The sequence below is a fragment of the Halichoerus grypus genome, chromosome 15, assembly GCF_964656455.1.
Source record: "Halichoerus grypus chromosome 15, mHalGry1.hap1.1, whole genome shotgun sequence".
Classification (NCBI taxonomy): Eukaryota; Metazoa; Chordata; class Mammalia; order Carnivora; family Phocidae; genus Halichoerus; species Halichoerus grypus.
In genome coordinates, this window is record NC_135726.1 from 32,417,269 (window position 1) to 32,440,895 (window position 23,627).

Consider the following 23,627-nt stretch of genomic DNA (forward strand, 5'->3'; position numbering starts at 1 on the left):
ATGGGTCCTACAATTTTTGCTGGCCTCCAAGTTGCAAGTTAAATAAACACTAGTTCCCATTAGAATTCACGTAAAAACTGCAGCATTTTTACCAACGAACAAGTAAATTCCTATCAGGCTAATAATACAGTTAAGACTGTTTCGGGGCACCTAGTGGCTCAGTCAGTTAAGCATCTGACTCTTGCTATCTGCTCCAGTGTTGATCTCAGGGTGGTGAGTTCAAGCCCCATGTTGGGCTCCACGCTGGGCATGGAAGCCTACTTAAAAAAAAAAAAAAAAAGACTTTCATCATCACTTACTGCGGGTAACTGAAAAGAGTCACTAATAAAAACGTGAAAGCAACTGCAACTTTTGCCAGTTTATATCAAGACTGTACAAATAAGATCAGGGTGGAAATAACCCAAGTCTTCCCCCACACAGACACATATGACTAGGTCTTTCCTTTTCTTAGCTGAAACACTATTTCTATTTCACTACTAACACTATTTCATACTCTGCAAGTATGGGAGATGTGAAAGCATACCAGGTCAAAATGACACTAAGAGGGGGGCCTGGGTGGCTCAGTCGTTAAGCATCTGCCTTCGGCTCAGGTCATGGTCCCAGGGTCCTGGGATCGAGCCCCACATTGGGTTCCCTGCTCAGCAGGGAGCCTGCTTCTCTCTCTCCCACTCCCCCTGCTTGTGTTCCCTCTCTCGCTGTGTCTCTGTCAAATAAATAAATAAAATCTTAAAAAAAAAAAACAAACCATGACACTAAGAACCAAAAGGGGAAAACTCCTAGGTGTCTACCCGAGAGAACTGAAAATGCAGCCCCTGCAAACACTGTTCATAGCAGCATTATTCACAATAGCAAAGAACTGGAAACAACCCGTGTCCATTGAGTGCTGAATGGATAAACACAATGTGGTATATCCATACAATGGAATGTTACTCAGCCACACAGAGGAATGAAGCTCTGACACATGCTACGACATGGATGAACCCTGAAAAACAAGGCAGACACCACACACACTGTAGGATTCCATTTATAGGAAATGTCCAGAATAGGCAAATCCAAAGAGACAGATAGTAGACTGCTGATTACCTACCGAGTTTTGGGGAAAGACAGAGAGTAACTAATGGATAGGAGGTTTCTTTTGGGGATGATGAAAATGTTCTAAAACTTATTCTGGTGATGGCTGCACAGTTCTGTGAATGCACTAAAAGCTATATGAACTGTCCATCTTAAATGATTGTGATTTTTAGCTCAATGAGGCTGTTATTTAAAAGAAAAGGTGGGGGGGAATAGGACAAGCTGCCATCACAGCCCTAAAAAGATTCTGCCTTGATTTGTATGCTACCACAAAGCACCATAAGAGGAATAGAAAAGGGGTGCGTGGGTGGCTCAGAAGGTTAGGCGTCTGCCTTGGGCTCGGGTCATGATCTCAGGGTCCTGGGATCGCATCCCATGTCGGGCTCCCAGCTCAGCAGGGAGTCTGCTTCTTCCTCTCCCTCTGCCTCTCCTCTGCTTGTGCTCTCTCTGTCTCTCTCTCTCAAATGAATAAAATCTTAAAAAAAAAAAAAAAGAGGAATAGAAGAGTCTTAAGTCAATAAAAAGATTTATAGATCCAGGTAATGAATGACTTATTCAAACCAAATCAAATCACCACCTGACATTTAAGTTAGCACGTGGACCAAGGGAACGGACAAATTGTTACCCTTTTTGAAATACTGAGAACACTTGCAGACCACATTCTATCAGGACCCCCAAAGTGTCTAGGAATCCCAGGGTCACCATCCAAGGCCACTGAGAGATTTTAATGTACAAACAATCTAATGCTAGAGTCCAGTAGCTTCTGCACACGTCACTAGAGAGTCCATGAATCTGCACCTGCCCGTCTAAGCTCTCTCCTAGGCACTGCTGGTTTCACAGGACAATCTTCAATCATCCACAAAAGGTAAAAACACCACCGCCACTACAACCCCACGAAAACCTCTTTTTACGCTGAACTTCCTTACCAATGAGCGCACACTACATGTCCTTAAATTCACAATTACTTAGGGAGCCTTGTCGCATTCCATGGAAAGATACATAGACCCGGACAATGCTTGGGCATTCTTCTCCCCTGTACGATACAAACACCCATCTCTGGAACGCCTCGATCCCTTACCTTACCTCGCTCCTGGTCATGTGATCTTCTGGCCAAGGACAAACAGCCACTGTTCTGAGTCAATGGTGCCAAGTCCACCATCGCCTCACTTTCAGATAAGAGAATGATAAGCGTGAGAAAAGTGAAAACATTAACAAACTAGTGCAACCTCAGAGCAGAACATCAAAACAACACACTTAAACAGATGTCAAAAACACCAACACCCGCGCCACAAACCCATGGGGCAAAAATCTCACAACCACTGCCCCAAGACAAAAATAGATAAGATGATAAAGTCTAATCTACTTGGTGCGGGAGAGAAGAGGAGCCGGAGCGGCCTTCAGAAAAGTGGTAAAGTTCCCTTCCTGCGCTGCTAGCCACACAATCTTCCTGGCAGCATATAAGAAGAAACCCAGTGTGGGGTGCCTGCTGGCTCAGCTGGTAAAGCATGTGACTCTTGATATCACGGTCCTGAGTTCAAACCTCACACTGGGCACGGAGCCTATTTAAAAAAAAAAAAGAAGAAGAGAAAGAAAGCCAGCGATCTTATTTTGAGGAACACAGATGGAGACAACAGCTAAAAAGCAAACACCACTTTGTGTAAGTATGCTTCCAATGCTTTATTCATGACAGAAAATAGAAAGTGACTTCAATGTCCAACAACAGGGTAGGGGAGAGCCTAAGTAAACCCTGGTATGGTCCCACAGGAAAATATATTTATCCCCCTCCAAAAAAGGCTACATTTGTAGACAACGTAAATACATGGAAAAGACCATGCAAAATGTAGACTAGGGGAAGCACTAAGACCATGCATATTGATGAAAATTACTTTTATTTTTTTAAGGGGGGGAGGGGCAGAGGAAGAGAGAGAGAACAGGCGTGGGGCTCAATCCCATAACCTTGAGATCATGACCTGAGCCCAAGTCAAGAATCGAACGCTTAACTGACTAAGCCACCCAGGCACCCCGATGAAAACTATTTTTTTTTTTAAAAGATTTTATTTATTTGACAGAGAGAGAGAGAGAGCAAGAGCAGGAACACAAGCAAGGGGGAGTGGGAGAGGGAGAAGCAGGCTTCCCGCTGAGCAGGGAGCCCGATGTGGGACTCGATCCCAGGTCCCTGGGATCATGACCTGAGCCAAAGGCAGACGCTTAACGACTGAGCCACCCAGGCGCCCCGAAAACTATTTTTTTTAATGGATCTTTTACAATGACACAAATAAGAATTTATGGAGACTAGAAAACAGTTGATACTTTATAATGAAGAGTTTCTCTGAAATGGCCATGCTTGTTATTTCATAGTCAAACTGACCAAATATACAAGAAAAATTATTATACACACAACCTAAAGTTTCTAACACTATTACAATAGGCAAGCACCAAAGAAAATGCAGAACACATCAAATTCTCTTGGTATTTCTTGCTGTTTTGACACAATTATTCTGGCTACCATTATCTGTTAATCATCTTCACATCACTAACCTAATTCAGCATTTTTTTCCAGAATGTTTCCAAGTCAGCACCCAGCACACTGGCACGGGGCACACAGTTATTAGCAGACATTATTGGGGCGCGGGGGGGGGTCTGCACAGCAAACCCAAAAGACTCTTCATGTTTATGACAATTACAAACAAAAAGCTGACATTTGCTCTGCTATTTCGTGTCTTCACTCAAATCCCTGCAAGTTCAGTGACGCCCAGCAAATTCTCCTGAGTCAATTCCATCAGCTTCTGCAGCGCGGCCTGGCCGGAGGACGATTTAGCACTGAACCATGCAGCCCCCACCCCCCCACCCCGCACCAGCAATCACACACCACACGGGCACATGGCACCTTGCACAAGAATGCTTACCACAGCCCTGGAAACAGCCTCTGTGTTCATCAATAGGAAAATGGCTTAAAAAATTATGGTACAGCTTTACAGCTGAATTCTACATAGCATTTCCACGAACACGTTTCCAAGCAAAAGTTACAAAATAGTATGTATTTTCTTTGGTTGGTCGACCTGATAAGGAAAAGTTCTGGGGGGATTCACAGGACACTGGAAGCCAACACACCCGCCGAAGAAGAGGCTGGTGCTAAAGAAGGGCAGTCACGTGAGACTCTGGACTTTTCTGTAACGCCTTTAGTTTTTAAAAGGAGAGTAAATGCATGCCTTACTTATATAATTACAATTTAAGAAAAATCTCTGGGTCATACATTGTATATGCTTTATCTAATATTCCATTAAGGGGATTCCAATCTATATGAATGCCAGGTGGTTTGAACCTAAGTGAAGGCACACCGTCTTCACATTTAAATACACAAATATTCCCCTCTGTACCTCTCCAACAATATGCTCTTCCTCGCTTAAAAACAAATGCAGACCCCCCCCCACAAAAAAATATGGGGGGAAAAAGCGCTTTTAGTACAAGACCAAATTTCTTAAAGATCTTACACATCATCTCAAATTCTTTAATAAGCATTTTTACTTTTAATCCAAAAAATAACAGCATTACAAGGCCTGAGCCAACCTTCACTTCATTAAAATGATGTCTGTTGCCCACGTAACTATTCTGAAATTGTTTCAATCACTTGGTCTGGTTTTAATCAACACAGAAGAAGCAGGGGGGAGGCACCACCTCGATCTCAGCCTCAGACAATTTCCAGGACCAGACTAGGAGTCCCTCTACAGCAGTGGGGTCTGAGAGTTCTGAGCTCCCTAAGGGATTTTGGGAATTAGCCAGGTTTGGGAACCCATGCTTTAAACGATGCTTTAAGCAGTACTCCTCAACCTGTGCTGCATATGATTATTATTTCTTACAGCAGGATGTGAAAGCCACCCCTCCCCCCTGCAGGCCTATTAAATCAGACTCTAAAGACCGGGCTCCAGTCATCAGAATTTTTTTTTTTTTTTCATTTCCTTAGACTGAGAACGCTGCTTTGAAGTAACTGGTTTAGGAGTTCCTCTTAGAGAGCTCGTTAAGCAGAACACCATTATCTGCATGGGCTGTAGGAAACAATAACATGCCAGGGGAGGAGCCAAGACACGACACATAGTTTTATTTGCAATCACACAGGTTGGACTGATAGGGCTCAGACTCTCGATACACTGAGACCTGTTACAATGTAGGACTAAGAAGCTCTGATTTCAGGTAAAGGCAAAGTCATTCCATTAGCTGTGAAACTTGAAGTCTTTTAACCTCTCTGAGGTTCAAATGATCAATTTCTTTTTTTTTTTTTTTTTTTTTTTTTTAAAGATTTTATTTATTTATTTGAGAGAGAGAGAATGAGAGACAGAGAGCATGAGAGGGAGGAGGGTCAGAGGGAGAAGCAGACTCCCTGCCGAGCAGGGAGCCCGATGCGGGACTCGATCCCGGGACTCCAGGATCATGACCTGAGCCGAAGGCAGTCGCTTAACCAACTGAGCCACCCAGGCGTCCCATCAAATGATCAATTTCTTAAAAAGGATTGGAATAAATGACCTCTGAAGATCCTTTGATCTCAAACCCCATGATGATTATACCACATGGCTACAAATCAGTCAAGTCCATAAGCAGAGAGGTCAAATGCATGAATATCTTCTACAAGTATCAGATTCATCAGATATATTTCTGTGCTTGTCTACATAAAAACCCTATTCCTCATCAGACCGTAAAAAATCCTAACGGAACACAACTACATTCTATCAGATCAATCATAAATGAAAATTAAACTAGACAAATAAGTCCCAAGATAAATAAAAACGTGGCAAAGAAAAATTTCCAATAACTTTCACCTTTTCCTTGGCAACATTCTAATTTTTAGAATTTTTTTCCGTTTTAAAAAATTATAGTAAAATACACATAAAATTTACCATTCGAACCATTTTTAAGTGTACAGTTCTATGGAATTAAGTACATTCACAATGTTATGTAACCATCACCACTATCCACCTATAGAACCTTTTTTAAAGCCACTTTATTGAATTATAATTGACGTAAAATATTTAGTATTTAATATATAGAACTCAATGAGTCTGGGGATAAGTATATACTCGTGAAACTGTTACCACTATCAAGGCCAGCAAAACATCCACCACCTTCCCAAATCTCCTCCTGCCCCCTTTATTTATTTTCTATTTATCTTTTTAAGTGTGTAGTAAGAATATTTAATGTAAGATCTACCCTCTTAGCCAATTTTAGGTATAGGTATAGTATTAGAAGTTACAGGCACCATGCTATACAGACTTCCAGAACTTATTCATACTGCACAACTGTAAGTTTACTCCAGAACTTTGTCAAATGAAATGTTTATACCCATTAACACTAAAATTCCCCATTCTCTTCTTCCCACAGCCCATGGCAACCACAAATCAACTTCCTGTCTCTATGAATGACTACTCTCTAGGCACCTCACAGAAGTTGAATCATTCAGTATCTGTCCTTTGTGACTGGGTTTTTCTCACTTGGCATGTCATCAAGGTTCATCCAAGTTGTAGCACAGGTCAGAACTCCCTTCCTTTTTAAGGCTAAATAATATTCCACTGTATGTATATGCCACATTTTGTTTATCCATTCATCCAGCAACACTTGAATTGCTTCATTCTGATTTTTCTAACCATATGGTATTTTGAAGTCACATACAATAAAGATAAGTGAACCTTACATCACCAGCATTTCTTATGGATAAATAAATACATAATCAAGCAAGCAAGCAGACCACATCTAGAACATAAAACACACCTTAACAAATTTAAAAGAATAGCAATCATATAAAGTATGCTCTGGCATTAAACTAAGTATCAGTAACAAAAAGATAGAGGACGAATCCCAAAATACAATATTTGGAGATTAAACACACAATACTTGGAGATTAAGTAAAACATAGGTCAAAGAAGTCTCAAGAGCTATCTCTAACTAAATGAAAATACAATTTATCAAAACTTGTGAAATTTAGAGAAAGCAGCACTTATAAAAAAATTTATAGCACTGAATGCAAATATTAGAAAAGATCTAAAAATCAATTATCTAAGTTTCTACCTTACAGAACTAGAAAAAGATGAACAAATTAAATTCAAAGAACAAGAAAATAAAGTTAGAGCAGAAATCAATAAAAATAAGATCAATAAAGAAAAATCAATCAGACCAAAACGTGATTCCCTGAAAAGACCAGTAAAACTGATAAATCTCTAGCCAGATTAACTGAGGGGAAAAAAAGAGAAGACACAAATTACTAATATCAGAAATGAAAGAAGGGCCAACACTACTACGCCTAAGGACACTAAGACGATAGTAAAGGGTTATTATGAACGACTCTTTTTGATAATCTAGATGAAACAGACCAATTCCTTGAAAGAGACAATCTATCAGAATTTACACAAGGTGAGAGGCGCCTGGGTGGCTCAGTTGGTTAAGGGTCCAACTCTTGGTTTTGGCCCCGCGTAGGGCTCCCTGCTCAGCAGGAGTCTGCTTGTCTCCTTCTCTCTCTGCCCCACCCCCGCACCCACCCCAGCAAGCTCTCTCTTTCTCTCAAATAAATAAATCTTTTTAAAAATTTTAATTAAAAAAAAAAAAGAATTTACACAAGATGAAAAGAACCATCTGAATAGGCCTATATCTACTAAGGAAACTGATCAATAACTAATAACCTTTTAAAACTGAGAACAGATGGGTTCACTGGTGAAATCTACCAAAAGTTTGAGGACGAAATTATCTCAATTCTCTACAATCTCTTCCAGAAAATAGAAGTAGAGGGAATACTGTCTAACTCATTCTATGAGGCCAGCATTACCCTAATCCCCAAACCAGACCAAGACATTAGAAGAAAGAAAAACTACAGCCAATATCTCTCGTGAACACAGATGTAAAAACCCTCAACAAAATACTGGTGAAGTAAATCCAACAATGTACAAAAAAATAATATACCATGACCAAACAGGATTTATTTCAGGTATGCAAGACTGGTTCAAGATTCAAAAATAAATACATGTAATCCATCACATCAACAGGCTAAAGAAAAAATAAATCCTATGATCGTATCAATAGATACAGAAAAAGCATTTGAAAAAAATCCAACACCCAGTCAAAAATTCTCAGCAAACTGGGAACAGAGGGGAAGTCTCTCAACTTGATAAAGAACATAAACAAAAATCCTACAGCTAACATCAAACTTAACAAGGAGAAATTAGACATTTTACCACTAAGATTAGGAACAAGGCAAGATGTCCATTCTCACCCTCTTATTCAGCATCACAGAAGCCTTAGCAGATGCAACAATACAAGAAAAAAAAGTGTACAGACTGGGAAGGAAGAAATAAAACTGCTTTTTTTGGTGATGACATGATTATCTAACGTAGAGAATCCCAAAGAAACAACAAAAAAATTCCTGGAATTAATAAGCCATTAAGGTTGCAGGATACAAAGTTAATAAACAAAAGTCAATTGCTTTGTTATATACCAGCAATAAACAACAGGAATCTGAAATTTAAAATGCAATACCATTTACATTAGCATCAAAAAAAAAAAAAGAAGAAATACTTAGATATATAATCTAACAACATATGTATAAGATCTCTACGAAGGAAACCACAAAACTCGAATGAAAGAAATCAAAGAAGATCTAAAGAAATGGAAGGCAATCTCAGGTACATGGATAAGAAGACTCAAAATTGTCAAGATGTCATTGTCATTTCTCCCCAACTATATATACAGATTCAATGGAATCCCAATCAAAATTCCAGCAAGATTATTTTGTGCATTATCAACAAACCGATTCTAAAATTTATATGGGAAGTTATAAAAAAAAAGACCCAGAATAACCAATACAACATAGAAGGAGAACAAAGTTGGAGGACTGACACTACCTGACTTCAAGACTTACTAAAAACTAAAGTAATAAAAAAACAAAAACAAAAAAAACACTAAAGTAATCAAGACAGCGTGGTACTGGCAAAAGAATACACAAAGAGATCACAGAACAGGACAGAGAGCCCAGAATGAGACCTACACAAAATACAGTCTACTGATCTTTAACAAAGGAGCAAAGGCAATCCGATGGGGAAAAGACAGTCTTTAGCAAGTGCCAGAAGAACTGGACATTCACATGCAAAAAAATCAATCTAGACACTGATATTCCAATGGATCACAGACCTAAATGCAAAACGAAACTATAAAATTCCTAGAAGATAACTCAAAAGAGAAGATCTAGGTGACCTTATGTTTGGCAATGACTTCTCAGACACAATACCAAAAGCACAGTCCAGGAAAGAAAGTATTGCTAAACTGAATTTCACTAAAAGTAAAAACTTCTGCTTTGAAAAAGACACTGTCAAAAGAATGAAAAAGCAAGCCACAGACTGGGAGAAAATTTTTACAAAACATGTATTTGATTAAAGGACTGGTATCCAAAATATACAAAGAGCTCTTAAAATTCAACAGTAAGAAAATAACCCAATTAAAAACCAAGCAAAACACCTGAGCAAACACCTCACCAAAGAATATACAGAGGCAAATCAGCGTATGAAAAGAGACTCAACATCATATGTCATTAGGGAACTGCAAATTAAAATGAGATTCTACTACACACCTCCCAGACTAGCCAAAATCCAGAACACTGACAATACCAAATGCTGGCAAACATGTGCAACGGCAGAAACTCATTCACTGTTGGCGGGAACGTAAAACAGTACAGTCACTTTGTAATACAGTTTGGCAGTTTCTTAAAAAACTAAACATACTCTTCCCATTCGATCCAGCAATGTTCCTTCTTGGTATTTACCCAAATGAGCTGAAAACTCATGTACACACAAAAACCTGCATACAGATGTTTTATTCCTAACTGCCAAAACTTGGAACAACCAAGCTGTCTTTCAATAGGTAACTGGATAGTGTTAACCACCATACAATGAAGTATTATTCAGCAATAAAAAAATAAAAAGTTAAAAAAAAAAGAGCTATCAAGCCAGGAAAAGATATGGCGGAAGCCTAAATTTGTATCAGTGAAAGTAGACACATACTGCACGATTACATGACATTCTGGAAAACGTAAAACTAAGAAGACAGTAAAAAGATCAGTGATTGGGGCGCCTGGGTGGCTCAGTCGTTAAGCGTCTGCCTTCGGCTCAGGTCCTGATCCCAGGGTCCTGGGATCGAGTCCCACACTGGGCTCCCTGCTCCGCGGGAAGCCTGCTTCTCCCTCTCCCACTCCCCCTGCTTGTGTCCCTTCTTCACTCTGTCTCTCTTTGTCAAATAAATAAATAAAATCTTAAAAAAAAAAAAAAGTGATTGCCAGGGCCTCAGGCAGAGGGAAGGATGGATAGGGGAAGCACAGAAGACTTTTAGGGCAGTGAAACTGTTCTGTACGATGCTATGATGATAAAGACATGTCATTAAACATTTGCCAAAACCTACGAGATGTAAAAAACAAAGTCTGAACCCCAACGTAAACTATGGACTTTAACTGTAATGCATCGATACCTGGCTCATCAATCCTAACAAATGCAAGATGTTAATTATAGGAGAAATGGGATGGGAGTAGGGGAGTGAGGGAGTATATGAGGACTCTGCACTTTCTGCTCAATTATTCTGGAAATACAAAACTGCTCAAAAAAAAAAAATTCTACTAATACACACACACACACACACACACACACAAGTGTGCACGCACGCACGCACACACACGCACTGTGGTGGAGGAAAGATAGAAGAACAGCCACCTGAGAACAGAAGAGTCCTTGACTGTCTCTATGCTGCCCGGCCTCAGAGAAGCCCTTCCCTACTACTGACTTTCCCAGAAGGGGCGACCACCTACTCCTAAGGAAGCTGAAGCCAAACTATGACCTGGAGGCATCACCTTGGAGCCCTCTTTTTACCGGAGGCCAAACCCTTTTCTTTACACAGCTGCCACCGTGCTTGCTCTGTGGTTTTTATATGTAAATAGTGGCTTTTAAAATAAATATTTGATTGGGGGGGAAAAAAAAAATCACTCGATTTAGTACCGGAAGGAATCCTTTCTATAATGCCGTATAGATCACATCAGCCTGAGGGCGGGAACGATTCGCACCAAGGTTAAAGGACGTTAGAACAAGAGGAAGAGATATAATCCAAGTTTAATTTCAAGGACAAATAAATGTGTTACTCCTGGTTGTTGCGTCAAGGCCGTGAGAACGCTGTCTCCCAAGCGGAGGCTCACAGGCCACTAGATGCACCACGGTCTTCTTGAGCTAACACAAGCGGAAAGCAGAGCGCAGGGATGGCCGCGGACGAAGGCCTCCCCGGGCAGTCCCAGCCACCCACCAAAGGCCCAGCGTAGCGCACGACAGGCGGAAGCAACTGCCTCTTCCACGCATCCTGCGCCAGTCAGCCCAAAGCCCACCTCCACTTTCTGATGCAGCCCACCGTGCTTCCTTCTGCTCATTCACAGAGCCAGTCAGAAGTTATATCCCCCTTCCCACTCTTACCCCATGTGCCCCGTGAGAACTGCGCCCTTAGGATAACCGAAGAGCTGAGGAGGAAATGTTTCTCCCGTCACGAGTGTTGCAGCTGACAACTGATAGAGGTTCAAGAGAATAAGACTATTACAAGTTTACAACCCTAGTGATGAACTAGTAAATATAGGCAATGATCACTGATGGCTACTAATATCACAAAAAGAAAGACACTCGGACATTATGTGTCTTCTGGGAAAAGTACAGATCACCATCTATGAGGTATTCTTTTTTTTTTTTTTTTAAGATTTTATTTATTTATTTGAGAGAGAGAGAGCACAGAGGGAGAAGAAGCAGACTTCCTGATGAGCAGGGAGCCCGACTCGGGGCTCGATCCCAGGACCCCGGGATCATGACCTAAGCTGAAGGCAGACACTTAACTGACTGAGCCATCCAGGCACCCTTCTATGATGTATTCTTGGGGAAAAAAAACAAAACCCATAATCAAGCCTCTAGTTCTAATTACACACTTATAGAAAATACAGGGGGACAAAGGAACATATTAAATTGATACCAAGGGAATGCAATCAGCAAAACTCAGCAGAAAAGCCTACAGGAAAAACAACTCAATTTCTTCAACAAATAAATTTATGAGGGGAAAACAGATGGCAGACAAAGCTGCAGATTAAAAGATTTAAAGGGCATTTCAACCAATGGCAATGCAAAACCTCATACGGATTCTGATTTTAGCAAACCATTAAAAAATAATTATGGCATATCTGGGGAAATACGAACATTGGATATTTGATGCAACTAAGGAATTAATGTTGATTTGTTTAGGTGTAACTACAGTATTGTGATTATGGTTTCTTTTTAAGTCCTTATCTAAAGACATATACAGAAACATTTATACAAAATGATGCGACATCTGTAATTTGCTTCAAAATAATGGGGGGTAGGAATGAATATAAGGTGCGCTGGTGAGATAAGTTTGGCCAGGATTGATCACTGTTGAAGCTGCATGATGAGTACATGGAGGTTCATTATCCTATTCTCTCCACTTCCATATTGTTTGTAATTTTCCACAATAAATAGGTTTTACAAAATTAACTGGAATAATTTCAGACCTCCTTTAGTTGAGGTCTACCGTCACAGCAGATCCTGTCTGTTCACTATCCACCTTAAATATGCTAAATACTATATATCCAACTTGTCCCTTTAGAGCTTATCATTTGAAACCAGTACAATCAGTTTTTCTTTTCTAACCCTCCACAACCTAACCGATCTTTCAAAACATTAGCAAAAATCTCCACCCAAAATTTGCCCTTACCTCATTAGTCAAAAGCAACCTCTCCACCTTATGCACTATCCAACCAGACCATAATTTTCCAGGAGGCAAGGAACATGTTTTACTGTCATCACTTCCCACAAAAAGTCTAGCACAGTAGTTTGCACATAACAGTTGATTACCCAACCAAAGTATGTGTGGATCAGTTCTGGCCTGTGCAGGGATGAGTGGCAAAACCAACAAGTAATATAATATCAAAAGCAGAGGACACATTTACAAATTCTATTGGTCATGAAGAACGGATGAACACATTGTGATAGATCCAGACAATGGAATACTACCGACATTAAAAAGTAACACCAATACTACACGCAACAATATGGATGAATCTCCAAAACATCATGGTAAGAGAAAGAAATCAGGTACAAAAGACTACAGAGTATATGTCATTTCATTTATATGAAACCCTAGAAAAGGCAAGTGGTCGCTTAAAGCAAGAGAAGAGGTAAGGGGACTGACTATAAAGGCACGGCGGTACTTTCTGAGTGATGGAAATGCTCTGCATCTCTTCCTAGACCTTGACCGCTACTGAGTGATGGAAATGCTCTGCATCTCTTCCTAGACCTTGACCGCTACAGCTACACAACTGTATATATTTACCCAGTCACCAAACCGTACAATTAAAATGGGTGACTACTATAATTATAAATTATACCCTAATAAAACTATTTAAATATCATAAAATTAGAATTAAAAATTATAAATACTTGTGGGTTTTGTTTTGTTTTTTTAAGACTTTATTTGAGAGAGAGAGAGAGAGAGAAATACACAAGTGGGGGAGCGGCAGGCAGAAGGAGAAGCAGGCTCTCTGTCAAGCAAGGAGCCTGACGTGGGACTCGATCCCAGCACCCTGGGATCATGACCTGAGCCGAAGGCAGACGCTTAACCCACTGAGTCAGCTAGGCATCCCCGTGGGGTTTTTTAAAATTTTACTTATTTGAGGGCGCCTGGGTGGCTCAGTTGGTTAAGCGACTGCCTTCGGCTCAGGTCATGATCCTGGAGTCCCTGGATCGAGTCCCACATCGGGCTCCCTGCTCGGCAGGGAGTCTGCTTCTCCCTCTGACCCTCCCCCCTCTCATGTGTTCTCTCTCATTCTCTCTCTCTCAAATAAATAAAATCTTTAAAAAAAAAAAAAAAAAAAAAAAAAAAAAAAAAAATTTTACTTATTTGAGAGAGAGCGTGAGCACGAGCAGGGGGAAGGGGCAGAGGGAGAGGGAGAAACAGGCTCCTCAATGAGCAGGGAGCCCAATGCGGGGCTCAAACTCAGGACCCTGGGATCATGACCTGAGCCAAAGGCAGACGCTTAATCAACAGAGCCACCCAGGCGCCCCAAAATTATAAATATTTGTAATAGGACAGACCAAGAGCCTCTTACAAATTAATAAGACAGACAGCAAAAGAAAGCTAGGCAATGCTCTTTCTGCCATCTTTCCGTGCCACCATAATGGTGAGCATGAATATCCTGGCAGATGCTCTCAAGAGCATGAACAACGCTGAAAAGAGAGGCAAACGCCAGGTTCTTATTAGACCATGCTCCAAAGTCATCTTCCGGTTTCTGTGATGATGAAGCATGTTTACATTGGCAAATTTTAAATCACTGATGGTCACAGAGCTGGGAAAATTGTTGTGAACCTCACAGGCAGGTTAAACAAGTGTGGAGTGATCAGCCCCAGATTTGATGTACAACTCAAAGATCTAGAAAAATGGCAGAATAATCTGCTCCCCTCCTACCAGTTTGGTTTCATTGTACTGACAACCTCAGCTGGTATCATGGACACGAAGAAGCAAGACGAAAACACAGAGGAGGGAAAATCCTGGGATTCTTTTTCTAGGGATGTAATACATAACACACAAATAAAATGCCTCAGTGGACCAAAAAAAGGCAAGAAAAGAAAAAAAAAAAGCTAGGCAAAGGAAATAAGCAATTCAAAAAAAAAAAAGCCAATTAATGTGAAAGTATGTGCAAATTATATCAGTAGTATACTATTTTTCACCTATAAAACCAGCAAAAAATTCTTTTGTATCGGTTTTAAATATAATATTTAGCATTGGTGAGGGTTTAGGGGAAACTGGGATTCTTGCACACTGCTGATGTAAGGGTAAACTGGCCCAATCTTTCCATAGGTAAGAGTGGCAAAAGCCTTACAAGATACAAATACCCTCTAGTCTAAAACTTTACGTGCCAAGACGATTCTTGGAGAAAGAACAGTCTTTAACAAATGGTGCTGAGACAACTGGATATCCACAGGCAAAAGAATGAAGCTAGACCTCTACCTTACACCATATACAGAAATGAACTCAAAATGGATCAAAGACCTGGGGCACCTGGGTGGCTCAGTCGGTTAAGCATCCAACTCTTGATCTTAGCTCAGGTCTTGACCTCAGGGACATGATTTCAAGCCCCGCGTTAAAAAAGAAAAAAAAAAAGGATCTAAAACCCAAATGTAGGAGCACCTGGCTGGCTCAATCAGTAGGTAACTCTTCATCTCAGGGTCATGAATTTGAGCCCCATGTTAGGTGGAGAAATTACTTAAAAAAATTAAAATAAAATAAAATAAAATACCTAAATGTAAGAGCTAAAACTGTAAGACTCTTAGAAGGAACATGGCTTAATTGGTTTCTTGGATATGACATCTAAAGCACAAGCAACAGAAAAAAATAATGCACATATTGGAATTTATAAAACAGAAAAAAAAAACCCTTTATACTTCAAAGAACACTATAAAGAAAGTAAAAAGACAATCCACAGAAAGGAAGAAGTACCTGCAAATCATCTATCTAAAAAGAGTCTAGTATCTAGAACATATAAAGAACTCTTCAACTCAACAAAAAGACAACCCAATTAAAAAATGGCCTATAAGCACATGCAAAGATGTTCATCATTAGTTTCTGGGAAATGCAAATCAAAACTCCAAGGAGATACTACTTCACACCCAAAAGGATGGCTATAATCAAAAAGATAATGAAAAAAGTTGACAAAAATATGGAGAGGGCGCCTGGGTGGCTCAGTCGTTAAGAATCTGCCTTCGGCTCAGGTCATGATCCCAGGGTCCTGGGATCGAGTCCCACATCGGGCTCCCTGCTCTGCGGCAAGCCTGCTTCTCCCTCTCCCACTCCCCCTGCTTGTGTTCCTGCTCTCGCTATGTCTCTCTCTGTCAAATAAATAAATAAAATCTTTAAAAAAAAAAAAATATGGAGAAACTAGAAACGTCATACACTGCTGGTGGGAATGGAAAATGTTACAGCTGCTTTATACGATCCAGCAATTACACTCCTAGGTATTTACCCAAGAGAAATAGAAACATATGTCCACATACAAACTTGTACATGAATGTTCATAGCAGCATTATTATTTATAATAGCCAAAAAGTGGAAACCACCCAACTGTCCATCAACTGGTAAGTGGATAAGCAAAAAGCCACATATTATATGATTCCATTCTTATGAAATATTCAGAATAGTAAATCCATAGAGAGAGAAGGTCTGTATGAGTTTGCCAGGGGCTGAAGGTGAAGGGCAGAGTGGGGAGTGACAATGGGTAAGGGGTTTCTTTCTAGAGTGATGAAAATGTTCTGGAATTTGGGGCCCCTGGGAGGCTCAGTCTGTTAAGCGTCTGCCTTCGGCTTCAGGTTGTGATCTCAGGGTCCTGGGATCGAGCCCCGCGTCGGGCTCCCTGCTTGGTGGGGAGTCTGCTTCTCCCTCTCCCGCCCCCTCCACTTGTGTTCCCTCTCTCGCTGTCAAATAAATAAATAAAATCTTTTTTAAAAAATTAAATAAATAATTAATTAATTTAAAAAAAAGAAAATATTCTGGAATTAGGTGGTGGTGACAGTTACACACTCCTGTAATATTCTAAAACCCCTGAACTGTATACTTTAAAAGGGTGAATATGATGGCATGTGAATTACATCTCAGTAACAGTAAGTAGAAAAATAAAAAAAATAATCCTGTCTGGAGCAAAGGCTCCTCTAAAAACATGTTTTTTATAAAAAACAAAAAATTAGAAACAAAGTAAATTCCAACTGGGGATTACTGAAATAAATGAAGGTGCATTAAATCAACGGAATACCATGCCCACACACAGCAGGTACAAAGAGTCCTACTAAAGGTAATGAGGTATTAAAAATTGCCTTAGAGGGGCAACTGGGTGGCTCAGTCAACTGAGCGTCCAACTCTCGATTTCAGCCTCAGGGTTCTGAGATCAAGCTCCACACCCAGCTTCAGATTCTCTCTCTCCCTCTCCCTCTGCCCCTACCCCCAGCTCACATGCTTGCATGTGCATGTGCTATCAGAAATAAATAAATAGATAAATAAATACTGCCTTAGAAATATATTTTATATAAAAGATATTTGTTCTATTAATTTTTTTCAGTCAAAAAAGTATGCCCATGGGGTGCCTGGGTGGCTCAGTCACTTAAGCATCTGACTCTTGATTTCTGCTCGGGTCATGATCTCTGGGCTGTGGGATCAAGCCCCTTGTCCAGCTGCATGCTCAGCGCAGAGTCCACCTGAGATTCTCTCTCTCTTTCTGTCCCCACTCCCACCCTGCTCGCGCGTGCGCTCTCTCTCAAATAAATAAATAAATAAAATCTTAAAAAAAAAAAAAAGTATGCCCACAATATTCTAATGCCCCTCCTCCAAAGAAGAAAACAATCATAGGATAAAACCAGTTCTAACTTCTGGCCTCCAGATTTTTTTTTAATTCTTTACATTGGAAAAATTTTTTTTAAGTATACTCACAGTAGGAATCCATATTGATAAAAAGAAAAAAGGAAATATATGTATATATACACTGAAAGTTTAAAAATATTTACACCAAAATGCTAACAGTAGTTATATCCTGGAAGTAGTATAATGGGGGCTATTTTTTTTACTTCTTTGGTTTAGCTGTTTTTTTCAGTTTCTTGACAATCGGTATTAATTAGTAGTATTTAAACAATCTGTTGATTTTAAAAACAAGTATTCTAAAGGACAGTGGTATTAACACTTCATACCCAGAAAGAAAGGTTGAATAACTAACTTCAAGGAATAAAGACATCAAAATTCCAAACTTCATCAGACTCCTAACACTTCATTAAGTCCGAATTATTGGAAGTTAACTTTTAAACCTCTACAACCACGATCCTAATGGATTCTTACTCCTGCTGTGGCAGAAATTTATAACACTTGATGTGTGGCAGAAATTTATAATACTTGATGATACTGAAAGTTACATTATTTTGACAAAAATCAAAACAGTAAGGGAAACATGAAGGACCAGATCCCAGTTCTCAGCCAGAAACTGGTTCTGATGAAACATGGTGTACTCGAGGATAAGTGTGAAGATGAAGCATTTACTCTGCACAGTCTGAAGGCGTTGTTCCAATATAAAAATACAGTAAAAAAAAAAAAAAAGGGGGGGGTCACCTGGGTGGCACAGTCAGTTAGGCATCTTGACTCTTCGTCTTGGCTCAGGTTGTTATCTTAGGGTCGTGAGATCGAGCCCTGTGTTAGGCTCCGTGCCTGGCGGGGAGTCTGCTTGAGATTCTCTCTCCTCCTCCTCCTGCCCTTCCCCCCCCCATACACACATTCTCGTGCTTGCTCTGTCTTTCAAATACAATCTTTTTTTAAAAAAATACTGTAACTTCACCACCAACAACACAAACCACCACTAATGAGTGTTTACTCCCCAAAAGATAGCCAAGCCGACAGAAAATAAAGCTTACTCATAACATACAAAAGGACAGGACTCTAAATTTTGAAATCAACTCTGCAGTTGTCTTTTTACATGTTTTTAAAAAGTGAAAATAAACCTCTACTTCATACTAGTTTCTAAGAAAAAGGAACATGTAAAGGAAACACTGCAAAGTACTTCAGAGACAAAGGAAAAGAGTTAAAATGGGTTTTACCTAGAAATTTTTAATTAAGGACATTCTCAATACTGCCAAGAAGTTTTTAAAATAAAAACAGAGTTGGGGCACCTGTGTGGCTGTTCGTTAAGCCTCCGACTCTTGGTTTCGGCTCAGATTGTGATCTCAGGGTCGTGAGATTGAATCCCATGCTGGAGTCTGCAAGTTCAGCACCAAGTCTGCTGGAGATTCTTTATCCTTCGTCCTCTGCCCCTTCCCCACTCCCACTCTCTCTCTCTTTCTAATAACTAAATAAAATCTTAAAAAAGAATAAAATTAAAATTAAAGTTAAAATTAGGTGAGGCTATTAATGAGGTTAATATGATAAAAGCACAATGAACCATCACTACCTATATTACAACAACTAAAATAAAAAACAGTGATAATACTAAATGCTGGTGAGCATGCAGAGAAATGGGATTTCATACATCGCTGATAGGAATGTAATATGATACAACCACTCTAAAAGAGAGTTTAGCAGTTTCTTTTAAAGCTAAATATGTACTTGGGGCGCCTGGGTGGCTCGGTCGGTTGAGCCTCTGACTTCTGATTTCAGCTCAGGTCATGATCTCGGGGCTGTTGGATCAGGCTCCACGCTTGGCAGGCAGTCTGCTTGGGATTCTCTCTCCCTCTCCCTTTGCCCCTTGCCCAGCTCTCTCTCTCTGTCTAAAATAAATAAATGAAATAAATATGTACTTATGATATGACCCAGCACCTTTAGGCATTTACCCCCCAAAATTAAACCTTATGTTCACATAAATATGTGTATGCGAAAGTTTATAGCTACTTTATTTGTAATAGCCAAAAACTGGAAACTCTTCTGGTATGTCCTTCAACAGGTGAATCATTAAACAAACTACGGTACATCCACACTTTGGAATACTACTCAACATTAAAAAGGAATGAACTATTAATACATGAAACAATCTGGATAGATCTCAAAGGAATTATGGTAAGAGGAAAAAAGCCAAAGTAACATACTGTGTGATTCCATTTATCTAACATTCTCAAAATAACAAAATTACAGAGATGGAGAACAGCGTAGTGGTTGCTCAGGGTTAGAGACGACGGTGCGTGTGCATGAAAATAAAGGGTTAGCATGAGGGAGCTCTGAGGTGCTGCTATAGTTCTGTATCTTGATTGCGGTGGTGTCACACAAACCTACACATGATAAAACTGCACAGAACTACACACACACACACACACGCATTAAAGAACCCATGTAAAACTGGTGAAATCTAAATCAGGCTATGAACTGTAACAATGTCAGTTTCCTGGGTTTGATATTAAACTATATTATATAAGATGTTACCACTGCATGAAACTAGGTGAAGGGAACATGGAATCTCTCTGTACTGTTTTTTGCAATTTTCTGTGAATCTGTATTTCAAAAGAAAAAGAAAAAAAATTAGATGGGGCTATGCATGAGAAGGCTAATATAACAAATAGAAAAAATTTAACATAGCATTTGGAACATGGTAAAAAGGCTACCACGAACACTTTGACTTTACTGAGCACTTTTAATAAATCAACTAATTTGAAAACACAGGTTTCTGCAGACTATTCAAACTATTTCAGCAGAGAGCATGGCTGGAGGTAGAATTCTTGAGTTTAGTTACCAGATACTACATGAAATCTCTTATGCACATGGCAAGATTTTTTTCAGACTTGAAACTGTTCAAGTGACTAAGGAACCATTGCACAACATAAATGTCTCCACGTTGTTTCTTCCTAAAATCTTCAACTTCAATCTCCATATGGTCCAAGGCCCTTAATACACAAAAGTCTCTTATATCATCAAATAAAACTTGTAAGATGAAAATAAATGTATCACCTCCTGTTTGGATCCAAATTAATGTAAAGTCTAGCTCAAGGCCATCCTCAATTTCAATATTCCCTTGGGAAAAAAAAATAATTCCACATCATGTTAAAAATGGTAAAATGAATTGCAAGCTTTTACGGTATTCTGCAGCAGCTGAGTCCCTAGCAAATATTCTGAAGGATAGAAAGAACATTCTACTGGCAGTCTTCTGAATTCCTCAAGCAGGCTCTGAGCTGTCCAGTCAGCTCTGTAGGCAAGAGCAAAGATAGGAGTCTCAGACCAGCTGCTGGGAACTGGACCCTAAAACTTCAAATAAGCATCCTCTTTGGCCTAGAGCCCCCCTTCGGCATTACTCCACACCTATGTGTGTGTAAGTGATTAATACACAGAGTCTCTAGTGCCGTGGGTGTGATCCTGAAATAGTTTCCTCCACTAAATATTACTCCAATGGATTCAACAGAAGGGAGAATAGAAAGCTGAGTGAAATTATACAACAGCTTGCTTTTCTATCTTCCATAGAAAAGTGGCTGAAATTTTTCTCAGCTTTAGCAGGTATAAGAATATCTAACTACAACCATCTGACCAGTGCCCATATCAGCAGGGGAGCCCCTGGATTTTCTTCCCATGGACTCTTCTGGACTCCTAACACTAGGATGTACTGGTAGGGGTTTCATGGAAGAAGCTGTGCTATAAGGCCATCTATCACACCAAGACCAGCACTGTGATAACACACCCCCCCCCACCCCCTGCCTTGGTTCCTTCTAGTATCCCTTTCCTATCCTTCCTTTACCGCAATATCCTAAACCTTCTGTGTGAATCCAGGGTAGACTACAAAAAGCTCTATTCACTCCCTGGTTCCTCTTGCCTTTCAACGGCTAAAAACTTAATGGGGTTTGAAAAAGACTCCACACCCTGACGTACCAATGATTCAGAGAGTGACAGTGCTTGGGTCACAGATTTTAGACAGAAGACGAGTTGTGACATGGAAGTACCTTAGTTGAACACAGTATACTAGATTTGGGGAAATCCACAAATATGAATTACACTGTTAGTGTAGAATCTACCCTGCAGGAAACCTAAGGTCTTCTTGAAATCACCTTTCGGTACTCAAATGCAGTAAACTTCAAGGACCTGAGGGTTTTATTCACCGAAGAATTACTGTGGGCTACACTTGCAAATGCACAGAAATGAATACTTAGAGCAAGCACTTGGAACAAGACCTCTCAATTCTTTCGTACTCAACGCCATGTTAATCTGCCTGATCACTTACTTTGAAGCCCAGCATTAACAGCAATCCTATTGATCACAGCGCATAGAAATTCGCAGAAAGAGGCCATAATGCCGGTGCTGAAGAATAGTGTCAGCATCTTGGATTTACCGTGATCTAGAGTACCGCGTACGTCAGGAAGGACACTGCCCCACTGCAGCAAAGCTGACTACGCCTTGGTCCCCAAATTTCAACTCACTGCTAGACATCTCCACCTAAACATCACCTATGTCTTACTCCAAATCCACAATGCCACCCCTAATTTGCAATAATAATAACAGCAATGTTTCCCCACTCTGGTTCAAAGCTACTGTGCGATTATTTAACCCAGGAAGGCAGTCAGGATCCTCTCCACCCTCGCCCCGTGGCAGCGCTCACCCTCATTCGTTCTTTACCGTTCCCATCCCCAGTGGCCCTGCTCAAGAAACTATTCCTTAAACTCAAGTTTCCCAGCAGGGTCTTCTCGATGTCCCACAGTCAAATTCATGCTCCAAAACATTATTCTGAACAAGTCATCCAAGCCGTGAAAAAAAAAAAAAATCTACAGATCTGGCAATGCAGCCAACACAAATCTATTCTGATTAGCTTGGACAAGCTCCAAGCATCTTCCACAAGAAGTTTCTAGACACAGGGGGCTCAAGACCAAGGACTCTGAATCTCCATAAGGTAACTGTGTTCACTACTTTTTTGACATCGCTTCTTTCTCTATGGTAATCAACAATTAAATCTTTGAAAAGGGTTTATGGCTCATTTTCATGGACAACCAGAAGGAGCAGGTGGACTGCTTCCTACACCACAGCCAGCCTTGGAGGAGAATGAATTCCAAGAAATAGAATAGTGAAAGCAACTTTAAAAAGAAAAAAAGGAACACGAGCAAACTCCCTGAGTCTGTGGGTACATGGAGAAGGCTGAAGTGGTGAGCGGATTTTTAATTTTTTTTTTAAGATTTTATTTTTAAGTAATCTCTCTGCCCAAAATGAGGCTCAAACTCGCAACCCTGAGATCAAGAGTCACATGCTCCACTGACTCAACCAGCCAGGCACCCCTAGTTGGATTTAATTTTGAGAGAGAATATGAAGCCTTCAGGATGAAATCCAAACATCTTACTCTACATTTAAGAAATTTCCAGGCATGGGGCGCCTGGGTGGCTCAGTCGTTAAGCGTCTGCCTTCGGCTCAGGTCATGATCTCGGGGTCCTGGGATCGAGCCCCGCATCGGGCTCCCTGCTCCGCGGGAAGCCTGCTTCTCCCTCTCCTGCTCCCCCTGCTTGTGTTCCCTCTCTCGCTGTGTCTCTCTGTCAAATAAATAAATAAAATCTTTAAAAAAAAAAAAAAAAAAAGAAATTTCCAGGCACCTGGGTGGCTCAGTCAGTTAAGCATCCAACTCTTGATTTTGGCTCAGGTCACAATCTCAGGGTTATGAGATAGAGCCTTGCGTTGGGCTCCGTCCTCAGCAGAGTCTGCTTGAGATTCTCTCTCTCTCCCTCTCCCTTTGCCCCTCCCCCCTGCTCGTGCACGCTCTCTCTTTCAAGTAAATAAATAAATAAATCTAAAAAAAAAAAGAAAGAAAGAAAGGAAAGAAAGAATGAAATTTCCATCTTAGAGGCCCCTGGGTAGCTCAACTGGTTAGGTAACCAACTCTTGATTTCACCTCAGGTCATGATCTCAGGGTCCTGGGATTAAGCCCTGCATGGGGCCCCACATTCAGCATGGAGTCTGCTGGAGATTCTCTCTCTCCCTCTGCCCCTCCCCCCTGCTCGTGCACGCTCTCTCTAAATAAATAAAATCTTAAA

General features: G+C 40.4%; 1 protein-coding gene and 1 pseudogene across 2 annotated transcripts in view; one reads left to right on the forward strand and one right to left on the reverse strand.

Annotated features, from left to right (window-relative positions):
- Positions 1-23,627, reverse strand: part of TENT4B (terminal nucleotidyltransferase 4B) — a 69,988-nt gene that overhangs the window by 42,994 nt on the left and 3,367 nt on the right. The gene's annotated exons all lie outside the window — the stretch shown is intronic.
- On the forward strand, positions 14,303-14,749 carry LOC118553011 (small ribosomal subunit protein uS8 pseudogene; annotated as a pseudogene).